The sequence below is a fragment of the Opisthocomus hoazin genome, chromosome 1 (assembly GCF_030867145.1).
Source record: "Opisthocomus hoazin isolate bOpiHoa1 chromosome 1, bOpiHoa1.hap1, whole genome shotgun sequence".
Taxonomy (NCBI): Eukaryota; Metazoa; Chordata; class Aves; order Opisthocomiformes; family Opisthocomidae; genus Opisthocomus; species Opisthocomus hoazin.
In genome coordinates, this window is record NC_134414.1 from 96,322,636 (window position 1) to 96,346,918 (window position 24,283).

A 24,283-nucleotide genomic window follows, 5' to 3' on the forward strand; every position below is an offset into this window, starting at 1 on the left:
CACAATTTAGTATTAATATAGTACATTTATGTATAAATCTTGTAGAAAATGAGGTATTCTAGTGTAGACAGGAATGCAAAAACCTGAGCAGATTATGATCTATTAAATGCACTTAAGTCATCCAGAGCAGTTGGTAAGAGACAGAGTATTCTTTGAATGACAGAAGTACTTTGTACATGTGTTCACACTGCAGCTATAGTCTCAACATTATTAGTGACTGTAACTTCAGTGATAAAAGCAAGCCCTTGACCATGCACCCAAACAAATGTTCCAGGAGCTTGACGTATTCCACCTCAGTATTAGCACTGTAGGCTATAGCAATCACACAGCGGAGGACAATCTTCTTAACTAGAAAAGCTTAAATGAGGAAGGTTTATATGCCAAGTCCACTGTCCTTTCACATACTGATGTTGTTTTCAATGCATAGATTCTGTCCTTAAGTGAATATACTATTGCAGAAGTTACAGAATGGGAAGATATAAATGAAAGCACATGTTCAGATCACTCTGGAATTTATTTTGACCCAGACTTATCAGAACTGGCTACTAATCAAACAAGATCAATGTCTGCTTGAGTCTTTGTTCTGCATTGTTGCTGCATATCAGAGAACATGAGATCAGTGAATAGGTCTACCTGAACATCTGGGAATGCTGAAGATTTTATCCCCTTGACAGATCAAAAAGGTCAGTAAAAATGTTTCGATCAGCCTTTCTTTCTTTCCTGCAGCAAGACTGGAAAGAGTTGACAAACCTGCAGCCTTCAAGTCTGGCAAGACGGCCAGCAAAATTAAAATAGGTTTTATGGAACATATTCGAAGAAATAACATTGTTACCTCTCAGAGACGAAGAACAAGAATTCCTTGCACTCTGGAAACCAACAGTGAAACTAGAAGAGGCATACAGACAACTAGAGTTTACAACAAAACACAATTTCTTGCATTGTTGTTCTCTCCTCAGCTCTAGGCTAGATGACGTGTTGCCCTGTGACACAATAGAGAATGATGGAAGAAAAATCCCTGCTTGTTGCCATGATAATATAACCAAACAGGTTTCAGATTTCACTTTATCTGTTAATTAGGGCCTGAAATTTGCTTTCATGGGATTTTGCTTCGTAAATTTCGATCACTAATAAAAATATTTATTCTTACCTTACATCGACTAGAGAATAAGATAGTTTTACCACAGAAAACATGCAGCATTTTGACATCTGATAAATACTGAACTTTAAAGTGATTTTTTAACTTTGAGGTCAAACTCTCTTGTTTAGCATTTAAATAATTTTTGATGCTTAAGGCTCAAGAACATAAGCTTTCTGTAATGAGTTTTATGGGACATGCTGACACTGCAAGGGGGATTATCTCTTCCCAGTTCAGAAAAAAAGCCAGAAACATCAGCACAGCAGACAAAGCAGTCCAAAAGCCCTGGTTGCCTGTCTGCCTTCTTTTTGTAATCTACAGATTCATGTCATATGTTATTGTGTTGTCCTTAGGGAAGATGAACAGAGAATGGTTTATTCTCAGTCAGTGGTGAACAGTGTTATTACGTGGAAAGCCCAAAGCTCTTTTGCCCAGTACTTTGTGTATGAACTTTTCACCCATCCCTCTCACCCATGAATACACTATGGGCTGTTTCTTCAAATTTCAGAAAGATTTTGGTTATCTGTTCTTCCCTCCTCTGTGCAGCTCTTGAGGCGCCTCATCTCCCTTGAGGGCCAAAAACTTTCAAAAGGCAGCACAGAGCATTTTGAGTAGGTTCTTACTCTTCATCACTCTCTGGAAATACTGTTTCTCTCCACTTGTTACGTAGGTAACCTGGGAGATTGGGCCCATGAATTGCACAGCTATTTATCTACCTCATGTTAATAAATCTGAAGACCTACTCCTTGTCCATTACCTGTCCATGCTGTATAAACCACATGGTGACCTGTGGGATGAAGGAGTGTAACCCCTTGGAGGGTGTTTATCGCTCTCTGCATGGGACTCACAGATAGGGGCTAGATTCACAAAGGAGGCTGTGCAGACACCATGCCTCCTTCTTCAACTGGCCTTGCGAAGTAAAGATTGAGCAAGGTGCCAGTAGGAAAGTAAAGCTTGTACTAAGAAACCGTGGACTAAAATTTGGCACTGGATATCAGAGTCTGGAAGCGTGCGTATGAACAAAGCAATGTTGCAGTCAGTGTAAAAAGATTAACACATCCTCACAGTGGAGCATAGCTGCCCATAGATAAGCCTTACAGCAAGGTTAGCATCCCTTTATACTAGCAGGGACTAACTCAAGGTAAAATTCCCTTCTCTTAAAAGAGCTCACACCAGTCTCATACTGTGAAAAGGAGATAAGGAGTACAGGGTGGAAAAGGGTGGAAAATGAGGCACATGTGAGAATCCAGTAGAGCGTCTTTTATCAAGAAGGGTTGATGTCAGCTTTGAAATGCTAGAAAAGGAGATGGAAGAAGTCCAGTGTGTAGGAATATAGAATAATGCTGATTGATAGGAGATAAGCTTAAATCGAGCCACCTTTCTTAGTAGGAGTCCGTGGGAGTGGATGACAAACTCTTATTTTAGTATGAAGAACAAGCTGTTCACATAAATTGCACCTTTGAACTCGTATGATTTCTGCAGCTTCACCTGCAAGCTTCGAGTTATACATTTCATACATTTCTCCTATTAGTATTGATGCAAGACAGTGTATGTAATTGCTTAACCATTCCAAATGTACAGAGAATCTGTTCTCACCATGATGCATGCACAACATAAGTTCATGTTTACAGGACCTTCACTTCACAGCACGGCAGTAATAGACTCCTTTGGGCTCTAAATAATCACATTTTGAATTTTAAAGAAGAATTCAGGGATTCCAGGTTTATGATTCAAAGGAACCAACACAGTAACGAAGTATTCCTTTTTTCTTTCAGAACCTAAATTTTCATAACTAAAATTGTAAAATCTTCAATTCTGTAAAAGCTTTCTGACTCAAGCTTTCAATAAAGAAAGAACAAGACAGCATTCCTTAACATCCATGGCCCTCTGGAGTGCAATAATAATACCGTCTTTTTAACAAGTGGAACTAGAAGCAAAAAGCACCAACATTTTTTATGTGCTTTGAATTAGTCAGAGTACCATAGTGTGAATTAATAGATTATGCTTCTGTTTGCTCTAACATCTAATAGAATTTCCAGGAAAAGCAAGTAAAACTGGAAGCTAGTCAAACATTTGGCTGGGTGAGGTCTTTTAGATTTTAACAGTGTCACAAATGCTTAGTATTAACCATATATATCCTTTTCTTTGCCTTATGTTAGAATTCACTTAAGTCAAATGATAAATATAAATGCCAATGTAAATAAGGATCTTGGTGGCAGTGATAATCATAAATTATACATTTCTTTAAATTTTGCTTCACATTTTCTGCTCTAAGTCAGTTCTATTAATATTTCTACCAAATATGTACTTTGTAATTACAATTAAATTATATACACAGTATTTGAAAACATTTATGCATAAACTTTGTGCTGCTGACAGGGCATCCTTATTCTCACACATACTGAGAAACCAAATAGTCTGCAGACCAATATTGTGAAAACTCTGCACACTCATATGCTGTCTTTTATTGCGTGTTTCTGTGTACATATATGTGTTTAAATCAGAAAGGTGTGTTGCTCTGTAGAGCAGAACATTCTAAGCAGGCTAATTACTTGTGAGTTATCTTTATGGGTTAATATAATTGTTTCCTTTACAACTCGGCACATATTTGCCTCCCCCTCTCTCCGTAAGCCTCTGCAGCTTCACCTAACATACTCTTTGCTTGTTAATGGCTTCATGGCAACACCTGCTGTTACAGTACAATTCTTCGGAGTCAAAGCATCTTCTGCTCTGCTTCCAACACACAGTCAGTCTCTCACTGGATAATCCTTCTCGGTTGCCCAGATGTTCTTCCATTTCTTCCAGTGACCTTTGAGAACTAAAATAATATTTTTCAGATTGTCAAACTAAACAGCTTGAAGAAATAAGTGAAAAAGGGTGATAGAGAGTAACAGGTAGAAAGTGCATTTATTAAAGCTATGAAAAAGAAATGCTGTTTCAGCCAGCAGGTAAGACATATAGCATTTTCTATGGAAACCCCTAGCTGGCTTTTGGCAGATGGCTTTTCTCCTACTTTCAGATCAAACTGATAAGCCTATAGGGAGTCAAAGAAACACTTTGCCAACTACTAAGGAGAAGTAGTAAGGATTCACCTGCAGAGATCCACCTTCCCATCTCTAGGTCAAGTCAAACCCTGCACTTATCTGCAAAGTGGTGACAGTTACATTGTTATTGCATGCCATTGGGGGGGGGGGGGGCGGGGAGGAGTATATGTTTTTTTTGGATGCTGGTATTAGGTACTATTCAACTATTTTTCAAAGCAAATTACATACCAAACACAAACAATATAGTCTGGACATTAGATAATCAGGACTCCTATGACATATCTATAAGGTCTTGTCACAAGAAGCATAACGCCACCTTCTCCACCCTGTAAATGGATGCCAGCGTTACCTACTTGAATGTCAGCTTAGCTAGAAATGCAGCTGCACTTGGCACAGTGAGTGACTAATATATCTTGCCTTTCAATGTAGAGTAGGTTTTCATCTGGCTAGTGAAGACTACGGGCAAAGTAAGTCTGCATTTGCCTGGAAATACTGTAAAACAAGTATGGCAAAAGGTGAGACTGATACGAGGTGGAGCTGTCATTTTTAGGTTCTGGAGTAGGATAGGATCTGATGGGTACAAGATGCTTTATCTCCTCAGTTGCAAGCTGACCCTTTTGTGCCACCCTTTAAATCTTCATTATAGCCTCTTTCCCTTTGATTTCTTTTCCAAATCTCATTCGTCATTTTCATCTCTGGCTAGCTATCCCCATCTAAACTTGTAGGCTAGTCCATATTTGCCCTGACTTCAGACCTTTTCTTCTTCCCTCAGCTGAACACTTTGCTTACTTGGTGCAAATTACCAAGAAAGTATCTGTGTTCTTTTGTGGTGTCCCTGCTGCTGAGAAGAGTTTCCACAGAGCTATGTTATTATTCTCCTTCAAATTCCTCCTTAAAACACTCCCTTACTATGATGCTATGATGAAATCTGGAAAAGAGATTACTAGTATGCGAAAACTGCTGGCTTTAATGCCATCACGTCATTTTCCTTTGCATTTTTCCATCTGCTTATATCAATGTGTTGCCTATCATCTCAAATGTGTAGATGTAAGATCATCAAGCTTAAGACCATTTATGAGTGTTGTAGAGTGTCTGCCATGATAATGCTTTCCTACATGGCAGGAATTCTTAGGCATTATGGTAATGTCAATTATCACCATTTGTCAGAGCCCAGAGATAAGGATTTTTTTTCCCTGCACTTGTGGCTAAAATCTGGAAAATATAGCATAAGAATTCTGTTTCAAAAAATGTTTTAAGGTTTCATCAGTTGGAGAGGAACGCTGTTTATAGCACTGTGGAAAAGATAGCAATAAGGAAAGATCATGCCTCATCATGGTTGCCTCATTTTAAAAAGGCTTGTGTGATATGGGGAGTGGGTTCTTGTTTCTGCTTGAAAAAAGAGAAAAAGAAGATATTTTTATTCACACACAGTAAAATGTCTTTAAAGGAGACATGATGAGGGAGACTGAATCAAGCAGAAGTATTAAGTTATATCTATGTTATTTCTACATGCAGATCTATAGAGTACCAGAAGTTTATATGGTCAGAATTCCATCCTTCCAGGTAAAGAAAAAAAAAAGATGATAAAAAGAAAAAGTATTTTTATAAAAGAGATAATTTAAATAAAAGGTTTCTGTTCTGATGAAGAAATCTTTCATCACAAAGTTTTACAATGGTTCTGTCATTTAATAAAAGGTATCTGTTTTTCTTAACGTGTTTACTCTGTGACAAAATGAGGAAAATAATTTACTATCTCTGTTGCAGTGTTGTGAGAAAGCATTAATGCATGAAATGCACTTAAAGACCCTCAGGCAGAATGTGCCAAAATCAAATGTACTCAACTTTATTAAAATACCTATACTTAATATTAAATTATTTTAATAACTGCAAAATATTTATTATGGTTTTCATGGCTACAGAAATTAAGTATAAGGATTTGTAATATGTTCCAAAATCAACAAATATTGCAACCCAGCAGTCAGGAAATGTTTCAGTGTGTTTTGAAAGGTTCTCAATTTTAAAAGAGCTACAGAAAACCCTCTAGCAACATGCTTTTACAGAGTGTACAGAAATCTAAGAGATGTATACAAAGTGTTGAGACGAGTGAATTACACAGAGGAATTAGTTTTATTTCTATTTGTATTTCTGGAAGGGTTTCTAAAGATTGCCAGCAGAGTTCAATGAATAGTGAGGAAAAAAAAGGCATGAACACATATACAGTTCAAATTTTTCTTTTTATTTGCAAACTTTCCTTTGTACAACTCGTTGGTTTTCTCTCAAATAATTATTGCAGAATAGATACTCTGAAGATTATGCACAGGTAACTAATGTGAATGTTCAGGTTAAAATATTTGCAAAATCTGTTTCATTTCCTATATTTTACCCTCAGCTGATGTTTAGAAAAAGTCTGTAAAGTCAGGAAATTTGGCTTTTAACTGTAAGTTATTAATTGAACTAGATGTAAGAAGCTCCTAAAAGGGAGTATCTACAAAGTGAAAAGATAGTTGAGAAAGTAAGTCCTAACACTGCTAGTGACTGCTTTCCCTGCACTTGGGAGGTGCTTGCCCCTACAAGGAGCAAAGTCTGGGACCTTCAAGTGTCCTGAATGGCACCAGGCAATGTGCCTTCTCCAACCTCAAGATACCTCTCACATTCACACTCATTCTCAGGATGCTTGCCACATTTCCCACAGAGAAGAAGCCTCCACTTTCAGATAAATATGATGACCAGTTTTATTTATTGCTTAAACACTTGACTTTTGCGAAGTTAATAGTTGAAAAATGGCATGTCAATTAGCAGATTTGATCAGGAAGATGATTATGAACATACTGATTCAGGTAATCAGCAAGATCCAAAGCCAATGAAATAGGCAGTAAGAGCAGAATCAAACATTTGAGACAACTCACAAACTGTAGTCCTGTTTAATCAAAATGTGTGGGTTAAAACAATGGACATATCTGTAAAAATCAATGCAGTGTAACTGAAAAGCAATGGGAAATGTTTATGAAATAAAATATCCAGAGTTGCTCTAGTTAAATGACAATTTGAATTTTAGAGAAGTTAAATTTTGGAAAATAAGATATTAAACTTCATCTTCACATATCAAACCACTTATTCAAAAAAGATGCAAAGTATATGTATTATATGGCAGATGATCTCCCACATAACTAACATATTTGATAGTCTTTTCCAGAAGTATTTGGAGCAGGCTAGTGTTCAATAGTCATTAAGGAAATTTCTGTAATTTTGTTTCAGAAAAAACAACCGTGCATTTCCGAAATATCAAAAAGTTTAAATAAAACACCTTCAACCTTGTTTTCCTTCTGAAAGATAGATCGGTCTCATAATAACCATAGTATCCATGTTTGCATTCCTATTACAACCATCATCCAGAACAAGAGGCGTACTTGCATTGCTCCTGCATAAGCAAAAGTATTAGGGGTACATAACAACACTGTTATGTGCTCTGAAGAAAGACGGTTAGTCTCAGTATCAGGCAAGAAAACTAGCTGTATCTTCTCTGAGTCATAAATTCCTCTAATTTTCCCACTCTTGTCTTCCAGAGAAATGAATAAGTTTCTTTTCATCTTTGTCATGGAGCATCCTCTGAGATGCTCTTGACTCTTCATGATTCAGGAAACGTTTATTAGTCTTCATGATTGTTCCCTAAGCACAAATCATAACCTTAAGCAAGTTAAGCCTGAAGCCTGTAAAACCTCGACCTCAGCATCCCCAGGACAAGTTTTCAGCTCTATTATGTGGATTTAAGATTCTTTCTAGGGTACAATAAGGAATATTTGTATGTAGTTTTAACCTCAGGCACCTAATCTCTCCAGAACTGATTGTTATTGTATGTGAAGGAAAATTTTGTTTACTTCTGTTCAGTACTCTTGTCAAATGAAAATAAACAACTCTGAACAGCAGTAGAGAACTACTTGTTACAACACTTTCTCCCTCAATTTATAAGCCCTGTACTTCTGCAGAGAACAAAAATGCTCCTTTAAAACTAATAGCCATAACTTAAAGTTTGTCAGAATGGACAAAACAAGCTTATCACTAATATAAGCCCAAGAGATTTGCCAGACCCAAAAGCACCTCTGAGGCAACTTTCTTTGCGGAAACCAAAATCGTCCTTCCCCTTCGCCCTCAGCATGCAATTGCTGCTGTGACGTTACAGATTGTAGCCCTATATATTGTAACATAGTGTTTTCATAGTGATGTGAAGGATTTTCTTGTGAGCGTATGACCGCCTTCTGCCATCACTTCCGTCTTCCTCACTACTGACAGGGCTGGTCCTCAGTGTCCCCCCAAGATGAGGTGGAAGCCAGGATTAGCTCTTTACCCAGGTGTCTTGTTTTTCAAGGCAGCAAGTGGAACTCCTTCTGCAGCAGTTGCCCACAAAGGAGATTCAAATCGTTAGGAAGAAGAGAAACTACTGGAAAATTAATGCAGCCTCAGGATAGATATTTCTCCTTGCTGCAAAGTCTGTGCTTCTGATTAAGGGTGAAAAACAAATCCAGCCTGCAGGCAGAGGCCAAGGAAGTTCCATGCTCCAGGTAGTTAATACTTAATCATATTTCTTGTGTCTTTAAGCTAAAAGAAATTAAACATTTTGAGTTTGCATGTATTTGGCTAGACCTTGTGTAGACTTGCCTTGACTATTGCAGTAGCCTATAGATCGACCAGTACAGGAAGACTGTTAACAGTTTTAAATTGAGTCATATTTAGTTGCTTTGAGGTGAAACTGTCTCCTCAGGTGCTTAGACAGACGACTATCAGGCCCAGCTAAGCATTCCGAGGAAATACCTGCTTTTCCACAGCAGAATCAAAGAACAAGGCAAAAAATTCGATTGCATTAGGTGGTGAAAGTTGAAGCCCTATCGCACATGGAAGAGAGGTATTTTTAAAAGTAATGTTATTTTTAATAGGAAGAATGTCCAGGAGCACTTCTCAATAGAGTGAAAAGTCTTTCCTGGTGTCAAAGGCAGATTAAGGACTTCAGAAGATGATCTTATGGAGATAAATCACTCCTGCAAAATTTGTGCAGGGCAAGACCAGTGTGACAGACCGGTGGACCCGGTAAATCAGCACAGTAAGTTCCATGAGTCCTTGTGCTCACTGTGTAGCATGGCGACTAAGCAAAGTCAAGTCCCATGAACATCTGTAGATGGTGGGGAAGAAACTACAACTAGGCATTAATATCCGTGAAGTTTAGGAGCAAGCAGCTGAGGGGATAGATGAGTGAAACCATGTAGCTCTTGGAGATAATCAGTTCTGCTTGCTGTCACAGAAACTATGTCTGTAGCAGTACCTACATGTCAAGTAACCACATGCATTAGGGTGGGAGCTGGAAGAAACAGCTCACTTGGCGTCATCACAGAAAAGCCATACATGGAGTGTGGGCTGGCCTGCATTAGTGATCCTACATCTTTACTATATTCTTCCAGGAGATGCTGTACCATCTTTCAGGCTGTCCATTGAGCAGGACGCTAGCAAAAATACATATTCCTCTCTGTGTGTTTTGATTAGAGAGCTTCTTGGCTATGGAGACTTTCAGTGTGTAGCATTTTGGGAACTGCCATGCTAGAGCAAATCAGAGGTTCTTCTGAGTCTTATCTCTGAGGAAAACTTAAGAACGCTTTATGTAGAACAAAATGTGGAATAACCAGACCAGAAATGAGCTTTCTTTGCATCCCCTGATGATCACAGAGATGTCCTTATTCTGTAAAGTTTTGAGGTTAAGGATTTACTCCAGGACCTTTGTCATCTATGGAACAAGAGCCAGTGTCATTGATGGTCTGTTTGAAGTCACGGAAGTACTGACACAACATGAAAAATTCGTAAGGCTAATTAACCTTTTCAGTATCAGTGTTAAATGGCAGTTTTATGTTCTTACTAAAGTTTATGAAGTTGTGGAAAAGTAGACACCTTTTGGAATTAAATTTAAGGGAATTATGTTTGAAGATGTGTCCCCTTTAATCTTTTTTTCACTGTGGTATAGTTTCCGTCTCCTTGGACATAAGAGACAATTTATAAGGAAACATGAGGTATCTAGTATATTCTTATTCTTCAAGGAATATTTTAAACAAAGAATTATGTCATATTTTAATTCAGCTTTTTTATTATTATGGCTTATTATCTTGTTCATGTATTATTTTAATTATTAGTGAAGAAAGTAATTTTTAAATTAAATTCTCAGTTAAACACATGCAAATAATAGAGGCAGAACATTTACTCAAGCTAGTATTTATTAACATAAATTCATTTTCAGTTAATATTTTTTTATTTCTGTAAGAAAAATGGTTGTCATAAATCACATTAAAAGGCAAAATGTAAAAGTACTCATTTATGTAAGATTTAAAGTCTCTCTGATGGAAAAATATATGTATAATATGTATTTTTTCCATCAGGGTTTACAATGCATGTCAGTGTTACGACTGAGTTAAAATCTAGTACTATTTTATGGTAGTATTCATTTAGAAAAGAAAATGGAAGAAAAGAAAATGTTTTATGGTTAAAAATAACTTTCTTCCATGAAAGCCAGCAGGTTCTTTTTGTTTCTAATGTTGACACACTTCTGGAAAATACTATACACTTACACTTCAATACTGTGAACACACAAAAAACAGAAAGGATTGGGTTTTTCTTTCAGAGTCCCAGGAAGCTGTGATCTGTTGTGTCAGAGATGCATGTAATACTGACTTTCTTATCATGAATAGTGTATAATTTAGGCTGCCACAGGAATTATGTGTCTGCTTTTACACACTTTCTCAGATTAATGACTTTGAAGCTCCTGGGATCTGTCAGCATATATACAGTTACACATATAGTTGCTTTTCTAGATACATAAATATAAGTGCATATATGTGTACACACACACACATGCATATGTATATATACATATATGTGTGTGTATATATGTATATTTACATATATGTTTGTGTGTATGTAACTAAATACAAATATTTACAAATATACATTAGTGGTCATACAAGTATTCTCAATAATAATACATTGATAATAATAATAAAGCTATATGGAGTATCAGCCAATAAAGTTCATTCTACAAATGTCCCATCAGGAAAAATATACATTATGTTTCCTGCATTCAAATATCTTTAATAAATCCTATTAAAAAAGATCAGTTCAGGAGCAGATTTAGGAAAGATTTTTCTGTGCAAGAATATCCATATTCAAACCTAAAAAGGACATACTGAAAACTCTAATATTTCCAGCCTAATAAAAGCTGGTAGATATTCCCAGATGGTATAAATCTGTGCAACTGCAGTGGCTTCAGTGGTTTTTCGGCTGCAGCCTGTTGTCTAGTGTAGAGCGAAAAAGTTTGGCTCTGTTGTACAAAACTGATTATTGATATCCTGGTTAGATTTTACTGTGTCCCTGTTGGCATTAGGTTTGCAGTAGAAAAAATCCATACCTTCTTTCTAAAATTACCTCTCTTTCTACTTTGTTCATTGCAAAGCTTGTACATGAGAAATGAACAAAGGCAAATTCTTTCAATGTGTTCCTTTTTTACAAGGACTTAGATACTGTGTCTTTGTTTAGTGTAGGTAAAGCCAAATTACTTAGAAAAGCTGTTTCAGCTGCTGAATTGTCCATCATTTTTATTTATTTCTAATTAAGATCTTATGCTGAATGACTTCTGGGATCACCCCTGAGAACAAAGTTCTTGTAGTTCATACTCTTTCAATCTGTCAGTGCAGAAGATTAACTGCAATGTAACCTGTGTACAAATGATAGAACAGCAGGAAAGCTAGTCTCATTGCTAAGGTCAAAAATAATACAAAAGAAACCCCTTAAACAGCATTATTTTCTGTCAGTCAGCCTTGTTTTTCCCTGTGTCAAAGTTTGATATGAATACTTCATCTGTTGGCTGCACTGGAAGAAGGCTGATTAGGTAATTGTCTTGGACTAATGTCTTGCTACATCCTGATTTCAAGTTCTTGAAATTGGAGTGCACACTTTGTACTTTAGCCAATTAGAGCACAAAAACTCCAAACCTTCAGCTCTTCTTTGTCAGCTCATGGGCAAGAAATATACTGTATTTTATCCATAAGCTTACTTTTTAGCAACTATATGTATTTGAAGTTTCAGTGTTCTTATGCTTAATGGTCCAAAGATCACTGCTGAATGTAACACGGGACTACAAAATCAGTGCAAGGAAGCCAATAACTAAACTTTTGAAATCAGTGTCAGATTATTTACTTTTAGACATATTCTGTTGCAGAATAAAGCTCTTCCTTCTTTTCTTCTGCTACAAACAGACTTCACTGGAAAAAGGGGTGATCAGGAAGCTTGGGAAACAGAGAGATTTTGACATTTTGAGGCTAAACTGAAAAGACACTTCCCGCCAGGGAACACATTTCATGTTTGATAAAGTGTTGCATAAGAACCGAAAATTGCCACTTTTCCCCATCCTTTACAAAGTCAGAATGAGTAAAGGTGCTGTCATCCATCCTGAATGAGCAGTGGTCTGTATTCTCTGATTCAGCCAGGTTCAGACTTGTGTACACCTATTAATGAATCCATCAATAATATAAAACTCTTTTGTACACAGTTTTCTGGGTCTTTACCTCCCAGTAGAAGAGTAGTAGAAATTAAGAGTCCTTTTCATACTCATTCTGGGGTTAAGATATGCTTTTAGATAATGTAATCTGTTTTTGTTGCTTTAATATTTTTTAAAGCATTCTGATTTCTTGCGTCAAGAGTATGATATTCATCAAGAATTATTCTACATTATTATAGGCATTTATCTCTCATTTAGTATACCAAATATAAGGTACATTACATTATAAAATAGGTACCACATTTTGATTGATAATGGAAGTGGCCTGCAAATCCACTTCCTGCTGCTTTTCATTCAAATAAACAGAAAAAAATTTATGGGTAAATTACTACAAATACAGCATGGTTTAAACAGATTAATTATGATTTTTTTTTTAACTTTAGGCCTGAAAATCTCTGGCCTGATCACCATCTTTCATTTAAAAACACTTGGGGGTTGTACAAGCTCTTATATGTTGATACCTAATCTCGTGATTTTCCATTAAAGCATAACTAGCAATATTTAGTGCCAAATTCACTGGGCAGCAATGGAAGTGCAACTCATACATTTTTCTAAATGCAATTTTGACAATCATAGTAAAGTAATAGTGCTATACTTTGTATCTCATTATGTGTAATTATATTTTATGATATTCAGAAGTTGCTAAAAGAAAAGGAGGACGAGATAAAAGCATGAAGGAACACAGAGGATTTGGCAAGTGTCGATTAAACATGGTGATATTTTTTAGCAAGAAGCTAAGTAACTGGTACTATATAGCATGTTTTCCCCCTAACTATGGCCTATGAAGTCAGCTCCTTGGCAGAGTATGGCTTCAGGAGATAAGCTGCAATCAGTTTATGGAGCAGAGATGGCAGAGGAAAAAACTTTTGTACATGCACCATTAAACAAGTGCAGTGTGTCTGTTCCCAGTGGTCCCTCCTATAGTATCTTTACATAAGCAAAATCAGGGAAGAACTGGACTGAATTTGTTTAAGCCATGGTGAGATATTTTGAACTGTACTTAAAGCAAAACAGGGTGTAATATGGTGAAAAACAAGACTACAGAATACAAATCATCTTACTGATAACTTCAACCAGGCAAAAAACAGAAGTGGAAACACAGAACATTCTGTACTTGTCATGATACACGATTTGTAAATGTCTCGCAGCAGAGTCCTGACAGATGCTTTGTGTAAGAGTGATCGACTTCAGCGGAGCTGTTAGTCATCCCAGACCAGCCCTCCCTAGTGATCAGAAACTGATGCTCCTTTGCTGCAGGCTCAGTTCAAGCCCTTGTAATAAATCATGCTGATGCCTATTCCTGAGATATACAGGTTGGACAATGGGGTGTCTCTTCATGTCCTGTTGCAGTTCACTGAAACTGCTAAAATACTCTCAAGAGTAGCTCATTTGTCACATTATTCTGGTTAGGAAAAATGCTTTACACTGCTGTCTTACCGCTTACCCAAGAAACTCAATGTTTTCTAAGCACTTAAGACCCTAGGAGTCACATGAAGTAAAGAAGGGTTAATATACAAAGTTGTTTAGATTTGGCCTGGATAACTGCCAGGTGCCCACCAAAACCGCTCTGTCACTCACCTCCTCAGCTGGAAAGGGGAGAGGAAATGTGAAGAAAGGCTCGAGGGTCGAGATAAGGACAGGGAGAGATCACTCACCAATTACTGTCATGGACAAAAGAGACTGAACTTGGGGAGAAAAGGGAGTTTAATCCATCATCAATCAAATCAGAGTAGGATTATGAGAAAATAAATTCGGATCTTAAAACACCTTCCCCCCACCCCTCCCTTCTTCCCGGGCTCAGCTTCAGTCCCGTGTGTCTCCCTCCTCCCCCCGAGCGGTGCAGGGGGACGGGGAATGAGGTTTACAGCCAGTTCATCACACGCTGTCTCTGCCGCTCCTTCCTCCTCAGGGGGAGGACTCCTCACACTCTGCCCCTGCTCCAATGTGAGGTCCTTCTCATGGGAGACAGTTCTCCACAAACTTCTCCAATGTGAGTCCTTCCCACGGGCTGCAGCTCTTCACAAACTGCCCCAGTGTGGGTCCCTTCCCACAGGGTGCAGTCCTTCAGGAACAGGCTGCTCCAGCTTGGGTCCCTGTCCTGGGTTTGGCCAGGACAGGGTTAATTTTCACCGGAATCCAGGAAGGGGCACAGCCGGGGGGTGGGGGCTGACCCCACCTGGCCAAACAGAGCCCGGTATTCCATACCATGTGACGTCACGCTGGGTTCCGGGGGGGGGGGGGGGGGGGCGGTGCGGCGGGAAGGTACTCGCGGCTTGGGGCGGGCGCAGCGCCGGTCCGGTTTCGGGAGAGCGGCTGTTGTACGGTTCGTGGTTGTGTTTTCTCCTTATTTGTATCGTTGTTGTTCCTGTTTTCCCTCTGTTTGCTGTTCTGTTAAACTGCCCTTATCCCGACCCACCAGTTTCTGCCTCTTTCTTTCCATTCTCCTCCGCACGCCGGCGGGGGGAGGGGCGGCCGCGTGGCGCTTTTGTTGCCGGCGGCAGCCGAAACCAAAACAGTCCCCCACGGGGTCGCAAGCCCTGCCAGCAATCCTGCTCCGGTGTGGGCTTCTCTCTCCACAGGTCCGCAGGTCCTGGCAGGAGCCTGCTCCAGCGCGGGCTCCCCATGGGGTCACAGCTTCCTTCAGGCATCCACCTGCTCCAGCGTGTGGTCCCTTGCACAGGCTGCAGGTAGATATCTGCTCCACCACGGACATCCATGGGCTGTAGGGGGACAGCCTGCCTCACCATGGTCTTCTTCACGAGCTGCAAGGGAAGACTCTGTGCTCTGACATTTCAAGCAGCTCCTCCCCCCTCCTTCTTCACTGACCTTGGTGTCTGCAGAGCTGTTTCTCTCATATAGTCTCACTCATCTCTCTACACTGCCATTTCCCCAATGAGTTTTTTCCTTCCCTTTCTTAAATATATTATCACAGAGGCGCTACCACTGTCACTGATTGGCTTGGCCTTGGCCAGTGGCGGGTCTGTCTTAGAGCCGGCTGGCACTGGCTGTATCAGACATGGGGGAAGTTTCTCACAGCTTCTCACAGAAGCCACCTCCTATAGCACCCCCTGTTACCAAAACCTTGCCAAGCAAACCCATAACAATATTCCACAGGTATGTAATTTGTAGAACAAAGGCATTAACATCCTTTTGATCAACTTTCAAAGTGGAGTCTCACTTTTAACAGCTGAAATGACCTTTCTCAGAAATGCTTCAACTAATCTTTATTTGTCTAAGTTATCTTCTTAATATACTTCTGTATCCTAATCTAGGACTTCTGTGTATGAGCTATGTAGTATCACTTTATCACAAACTGTATGAACATACTTAATTGTTGGTAAATATTGAGATTTTATATCAATCAGTGTATTTGACAAACCAGTAAATACCACTGACACATATGTGAAACCCAAAAAATCATGTGATAAAAACTATTTTTATAAATGCATGTTAAAATACATATATAATGAAAAGTTTATAAGAAAAGTAAATGTTTAAAAGCATATAAATATTAGTGATTAATTCTAAAGTTTTCAAAATGACTCTAGAAACAATATAATTTGTAAAATAATAGCTTGTAGCTGAACAAGAATTTCAACATGTTCAGTATGTTGTTCAGAGCTCAAAATGTGAGAAAATTACTGTATTTCCTAACTCTCTATATTTCTGTTGAATTTGAGACCCGCCAGAGTCACTCTACAAATGCTCTTCTTTGATCGTCTTCTATAAGGAAATAACTTTGTTCATGGCAGTTTTTGAACTTTGCATCCGTTTGTTTCCTGTAACTGCACCGAACAGAAAGTGACCTTAGAAGTAAAGGATACCATAAATCTGGCCAAATACGGACCACTGCAAAGCAGAATTTTGGCTTGTAGAAACTCTGTACAGTCAACAGAAGAAATACATGTTTCATCCTAATATTGATGACTAACAGAAGTCAGATGACTGATAGCCTAAACATGATCATTTCAATCCACTGTGGAGAGAAAACAGGATTATTAGCTCAGGTGTAAATGTCCACAGTGTGACCAGCTAATGTTAGATAACATTAACCCCAGACTTTTTCCCTCAGCAGAACTGCCCTACTTGGTAAGTGGATAGTGGCAAAGACTGGTGGCTGTCTGCATGTCCCAGACATGGCTTTCTCCTAGACACTCTACTCGGTCCCTGGGCCCTTTCTTCTTTCTCCATGTTTCATAATGCGGAGATTACCTGGAGCTCTTGCAGGAGCCCATGCCACTGACATTTTTCAGATGCAGGACTCCATGACCCATTCCTTGCTGTGGAATCCTGAATTTGGTTTCAAAATGTACTATTTTACTTTTCTTAGCTCATAAGTGGTTCCCTGTCCTGTCAGCCAGAATGGTGCCAATATTTCTGCTTACAGCTCTGACTCCCTTTGCTTTACAAAGTTCTCTACATTTTGATACATTCAGAAACATGTTGAGGTTTGGAAATCCTGTTTGTAAGGAATGAAAGTTTAAAATCATGTTCCCAGAAATACTTCAGCTTCTGAGTCTTGGGAATCTGGCATGACAGGATCTGCAAAAGCTGCAGGAGTCTGAAACGATAAACTCAGAGGTGGATGCGAGATGTGAATGAAATTTTCAGTTTTGTAAAATTATTGTCTCAGTGGTATTTACATCATGTATAAATTTAAGATGAATCTTACTAAGAAATTTGTTCCTGCAGTTTTGGGAATTTTTTTGAGTTTAAAGATAAGAATAACCACTTCATTTTGGAAGATATCTAATGCTTTTATTGAAATAAAAAAGGTCTTCTAGATAAAAACAGTAGTTTATCAAACTCTTTACTAGTTTTATCAAAAGCAGTATCTTAATCATAGAATCCTAGAATAGTTTCAGTTACAAGGGACGTTTAAAGGTCATCTAGCCCAACCCCCCTGCAATGAGCAGGGGCATCTTCAACTAGACCACGTTGCACAGAGCCCAGTCCAACCTGACCTTGAATGCGGCACTTACCATCTCTCTGGGCAGCCTGTGCCAGTGTTTCACCACCCACATTGTAAAGAATTTCTTCCTTATATCTAGTCTAAATCTGCCTTCTTTCAGTTTAAAGCCATTACTCCTCATCCTATCACAAGAAACCCTGCTGAAAAGATTGTTCCCATCTTTTCTGTAGGCCCCCTGAAGGTACTGGAAGGCTGCTCCAAGGTCTCCCCGCAGCCTTCTCTTCTCCAGGCTGAACTGCCCCAACTCTCTCAGCCTTTCCTCACAGGAGAGGTGCTCCAGCCCTCGGATCATTTTTGTGGCCTCCTCTGGACCCCCTCCAACAGCTCCGTGTCCTTCTTGTGCTGGGGATTCCAGAGTTGGATGCAGGACTCCAGGTGGGGTCTCACCAGAGTGGAGCAGAGGGGCACAATCACCTCCCTCACCCTGCTGACCACACTTCCCTTGATGCGGCCCAGCATACGGTTGACCTTCTGGGCTGTGAGCGCACATTGGTGACTCATGTCCATCTTTTCATCCACCAATACCCCCAGGTCCTTCTCGGCAGGGCTGCTCTCAATCCCTTCATCACCCAGCCTGTGTTGATAGTGGGGGTTGCCCCGACCCAGATGCAGAACCTCGCACTTGGCTTTGTTGAACCTCATGAGGTTCACACAGGCCCACTTCTCAAGCTTATTCAGGTCCCTCTGCATGGCATCCCATCCCTCAGGCGTACCAATCGCACCATTTAGCAATCTTGCTGAGGGTGCACTCAATCCCGCTATGTCATTGATGAAGATATTAAACAGTGCTGGTCCCAATACCGTCCCCTGAGGGACAACAATTGTCACCGATCTCCATCTGGACATTGAACCGTTGACCACTACCCTCTGGATGCCACCATCCAACCAATTTTTCTTCCATCAAACTGTCCATCCATATCTCTTCAACTTAGAAAGAAGGGGAGGGACCTTGTTGTGAGAGACCATGTCAAAGGCCTTACAGAAGTCCAGATAGATGACATCCGTAGCTCTTGCGTTGTCCAGTGAGTTGGTCACTCCAGCATAAAAGGCCATTAGGTTGTTCAGGCAGGACTTGGACTTTGTGAAGCCATGCTGGCTGTCTCAAATCACCTCCCTGTCCTCCATGTGCCTTAGCATAGCTTCTAGGAGGATCTGTTCCATGATCTTCCCAGTCACAGAGGTGAGGCTGACAGGTTGGTTGTTCCCAGGGTTCTCCTTTCTAATCATTTTAAAAATGGCTGCAATTTTTCCACTAGTTCTCTCTTTTAATACCTAGAAAATACATAAAACCAGTGTAATGATCTTGTGACATCTGCATCAATTAGTTTCCTTTGTCTTGTTTTGCTTTAATGAGAGAGATTAAGAGAACATAGTGTGGGGCTCTGCACCCACCAGGATGTCCTGCGTGTGTCTTGTGGACAGCACTTTATCAAGTATATTGATATCTTAATTACTAATAGGGTGTAAGCCAAGGTGATGTTTGTTAATTCTGCTGAAACAATTGGATCCAAAATCACTTTGTATCCAGGAAGGAGCTGTGTTATTCCATGTAGACGCCCAACAGGTATCCAAAAGTTTTTCAAACATAGTTTAAAAAATTTCTATAATCCTGTAGCATTCCCTTAAAAATTAATCCCTTTTTCAGATATGTATGCTCTCTATGGGATGATTCAGGAATTCTATGCAGAGGATACCACTCTTTGGTTAACTGGTAGTGGACTGTTAATTTCCCATAGAATCTTGTTGATTTAATTCTGGCTGAGTAGGAATAAATATGCTTATTCATGTGACATCCACTTCATATTTTTTGTCTACAGTGACTGTGGTTGAGCTGTGTCTTTCACTGGAAGAGAACAAATAGTCACTGAAATACTCATTGCTGCTCTTTTTAGGAGTCTAAATCAAATCTTGTCCATTAAATCTCAAGAGTTGAGGAGAGAGCCCACCCATTTAAAGATGATCTTAGTTTAGCCGTAGACTTATTTTTTCTACAAACATAATGAAAATGGGATGATGGGATGGATGCCTGTTTTAAGAGTTGCAGTATATAGACTATTCTTAGACAAGTGCCGACATTGCACGGAAATATATTGACCCTTGGCAGTGGTATCTTCAAAGACAGCAGAAGCAGCAAGCCCTGAATTTGAAGATGGACAGGACTGATTTTCAGTTTAGTAATTTCTAAACTCCTGGTTGCTCTGGGAGTACGATGAGCATTCTGTAGTTTCACAGTCACATCATTTTTAAGTGTTTTGTTATATTCTACGCTAATTATAAAAACATCACTTGCGTTCTTGCATGGAAGAGAACATTAATTCTAGATGTAATACTAACAACTTTATGGAAAATTGTTTTCATAAAGGCTGCATCATGGAAAAGGCTTTCGGTTGTTACACAAGTTACCCAAAGCAAGAAAAGGAGACAGGTGATTATGTCACATTTCCAGAAACACACTGCAATGGAATTATTGCCTTGTAAAGCTTATATTTCAGTCCACACATCTGACAACTGATAGTCTGTGAAATGAAAGGTTTGAGATTTACTAGACCATTTACACTGCAACTTTTGCAGGTTCTCACAGACCATGTAACACTACTGGAACAACTGTGGATAATATTACAGAAACTGTAGAGATTATATTTTGTCTATTTTCTTCATTATCTCTTACTTCAGTGACTACAGACTATTTTTCCAGAGTTAAGTATTTAGAGCAGTACATATTAAGGAAATCATAACTTGTTCATTTCATCATTGTACCTTTTACTGAATATTTTTCCCAAAAAAATAATGCCAAAAAATGAAAATAAAAGTAAAACTTACAAGGTTTTAAATGAAAATGTAATACCATGGACAATCCCTTACTTCGGAAAAAAATCTCTTAGATCTATGTTGTGATTTATTTCTATGTTTTACAAGCAGCAAATCATCCCTGTGTTGTCACTATCTGAAAAATTTTCAGCTCTAATTTGTAAAAATGTTGTTAACCTCTCTTCAATGCTATTTTATTAGCTATAATTGCAGAGGTGAATTATTCATTTTCTTCAAAAACAAGAAATTACCAGAAAAACATTCCAGGTTAATTATCAAGATGTGTTTTACTATTGTTGATATAAAAACCTGAACTTGTAGAAGAAACCCTACTCATACCTGCAATTTCTATTGGCACTCCCTGGTCAGGTTAGCAAGATACAGACTAAAAGGAAGAGCAGGACAGGCTAGAAGGGTTCTTGTATGGTTCTTGTATGGTTCCTGTATGGTTCTTGTCTGTCCTGGGTTTGGCTGCAGTAGGATTAGTTTTCACAAGAAGCTGAGAGGGCAGACCCAAACTAGCCAACCAAGCAGGATACTTGATATCATGTGACATGACGCTCGGTATTTAAGTAGGGGAGCTGGCCACGTAAGGCTAGTTTTCTGCTTGGGAGCAAGCTGGGCATGAGACGATGAGAAAATTGCACTCTGTGTATTCTTTTTATCAGTATTATTGCTGTTATCTTCTTGTCCCTTTGCTGTTCTGTTAAACTGTCTTTATCCCAACCCACAACTTTTTGCCTTTTTCTTCTGCTTCTCCTCTCCATTGTACCAGGAGGGGAGGAGTGAGAGAGCAACCGTGTAGTTCTTTGTTGCCGGCTGAGGCTAAACCATGACAGTCCTTCATCCTTACTCTCCTGGCAGGGGAGACACCGTTATTAGACAGGTGGTTTTCCTAGGGTGACGCTCAGCCTGTGCACTCCGGGTTTGCTGACCCCTGCGATTTCCCCAAATGTGTGAAATCCAACTGCATAATTTGTGATAGCTAGGGGTGGAATAATGGCAAATCTGACCAGAGGCTGTTAAAACTACTTTGTTATAATTTGTTACACAATATTTATTAGATTAGGTAAATAGTAGCTGGTCACAACACTGTTTTGTTTGGTCACATGATTGTTTTATGTGAATTCTCACTTGCTGTATGTCCTCCCTATAGTGCTGTTTATCACCTCTGGCAAAGTGATCAGGATTATCATTTTGCTGTACTGTGTAATATCAATTTAAGATATAACATTACTGGCCGTAAAGTTGAGCTGGCATTTTTATGTGGCATTGCTATCAAGCCTGACATTAGGCTCCAGAAAGGACTGCTGTGGTTTAGCCTCAGCCGGCAACAAAGCAGCACATGGTCGCTCTCACTCCTCTCTTCCTGGTGCAACAGGGAGGAGAATCAGAAGAAAAAGACAAAAACTTGTGGGTTGGGATAAAGACAATTTAACAGAACAGCAAAGGGACAAGGAAGCAACAGCAATAATAATGATAAAAAGAATATACAGAGTGAAATTTTCTCATCATCTGATGCTTAGCTTGTTCCCGATTAGCAAATTATCCTTTGCTGGCCAGGTCCCCTACCTAAATACCGAGCATGATGTCACATGGTGTTAAATATCCCGTTTGATTGGCTAGTTTGGGTCATGCCTTCTGGGTTCTTGAGGACACTGCCTCACAGCTTACAGATAGGTGCTCTCCCCTGTTGTAAAGGCTGACTGCAGAAGTTTACGCATCCATTTGGCCTTGGTGCAAGGGCCAGATTCCTCTCAGTGTATACTCCTGTGAGCATTTCCATACTGTCTCAAATTAAGGAAGGGGACTGGAGACTATTCTGACAGTATTGCAGCATACTAATTAGCAGCTATAAATGCACTGGAGAGTTTGGAGAAAAGAAATCTCATACGAACAATTGAAGTATCTTTTTGTCATCTGTTTCTTTCAGCAACTTGAGCAAAACGAATTAACTAATTTTTAGAAATGTTAACTCAATATTTAGAAATTTTGTGTCTTGGGTAATAAGTCTAAAATTATTCTTTTTCACCTGATTTTAATAACAGTTAATTTTGTAAAATTTCTCAATTCATCTTGTTCGAAGTAAATTCACTTTATACGAAAATCTGATTGACATTCTGCTAGTGTTGCAAAACCACTTTCAAGTGACAGAAAATTGCAGCCAAAATTTACAGTTGGAAAATTCTGACTGTCTTCTGGTTTTGCATTGATCATATTTTTGGGGTTTTGCTGTTGTTGTAACTATTTGGATTTTATTTCTCCTTTGGAGAACAAGCATTAAAGTCAGTAACAGCAAATCAACTCTAATCAGTTATGAACTTTGACTACATTGGGAAGATTGGTTACATGTTATATTTTGGAGCTGTATCCTTGTTTCAAGATATTTCTTCAGCTAGCGATATTCACAGACAATTTCTCTTTCTTATGCTGCATTTTGGCACTTAGACAACTGCATCAATACCTGGAGAGCAATAAGTACCTAAAGTGGATGATTCATCACATCCTGACACCTTTGTAAAGTAGTTGGCTGAATTCCCTAAGGAAATACATTATACCCTTCAGTGACTACAAAGAGGTCCTTGATAGGCTAGCTCTAAGATGGCACTTAAAGTTAGGTGACATTAGCTCTGCATTTCCCACTTAAACAGATTAGTGTAATTCTCTCAAATTCAAGAGAGCCCAGAATCTAGCTTCTGTATCAAGTCAGATATTCACGTAGCAGGATGTGAGTGAGATCTGGTCAACTAATGTTGTAGTCATCCAAGAAGCTCCCATGTGGGGAAGTACTTCCTTCAAACAACCTCCTCCTTTGTAGGTGATAGGGCCTTCAGGGCTAGTCCAAGAACCTTCAGGGACTTGTCCAGAGACTAGCAAGTTCTTGCTTTGGCCCTCTTTGCTTACAAACCCTGTTGCACTGATGGATTTGTATAACAGCGCCCTTTCGCTAATTGTTAATCTTTTTTCCTGATTTTGCAATATAATTTATTGAGTATCACCTGTAGCAAGTTGTACTTGCTTTGACTGGGATGGAGTTGACTTTCTTCATAGCAACCCATATGGTGCTGTGTTTTGGATTTGCGACTAAAACAGAATTGGTAAAAAATGGCTCTCAGTGAACTGTGCTTCCACATCGTCAATGCTTTCTTTTTTTTCTACTCTGTCCCCTTCCCCCCAAGTGAGCAGGCAGGCTGGGGGTGAGTAGGAAGCTGAGAAGGGACACAGCCTGAACAGCTGATCCAGACTGGTTAAAGGGATTTCCAATGCCATATAACATTACGGTCAGCAGCAAAAATTGAGGTAGAGGAAATAGAAGGGATTTTTATTTTGACTTCCAAGGAGGCCTTTGCTCAGAACTGGTTGCGCATCAGTCTGCTTATAGCAGGTAGTCAGTGATTTCCTTTGCTTTGCTTATGCTTTTTTTGTCTTGCCTTCACTTGTTAAACTGTCTTGTCTTGACCTGCAACTTCTCGCAGTGTTTTTTCTTCCTGTTGTCTTCCCTGTCCTGCTGGCGTGAGGAGTGAGTGAGCAGTTGTGTGGGTGTTTGTCTATTGGTTAGGTTAAACCCACCACAGTTCTTTTTGGAGCCCTAAATGAGGCTTAAGGGGTTCAAGATAAAGACAGATCTGATCAAAGTGTGCTAGACTGAATTTACAGCTGTTGTATCTATTTAGCTGTGATTTGACAGGCAGTTACTTTCTGTTGCTGGTCCCGATACTGACTTCTTTGCTCCTTACCCG

General features: G+C 39.2%; 1 protein-coding gene and 1 non-coding gene across 4 annotated transcripts in view; both read left to right on the plus strand.

Moving 5' to 3' along the window:
- Positions 1-24,283, plus strand: part of IL1RAPL1 (interleukin 1 receptor accessory protein like 1) — an 808,300-nt gene that overhangs the window by 650,218 nt on the left and 133,799 nt on the right. The gene's annotated exons all lie outside the window — the stretch shown is intronic.
- On the plus strand, positions 21,393-21,556 carry LOC142364367 (U1 spliceosomal RNA). Its single transcript, XR_012766260.1, has one exon. It is a non-coding gene; the product is annotated as a U1 spliceosomal RNA (small nuclear RNA).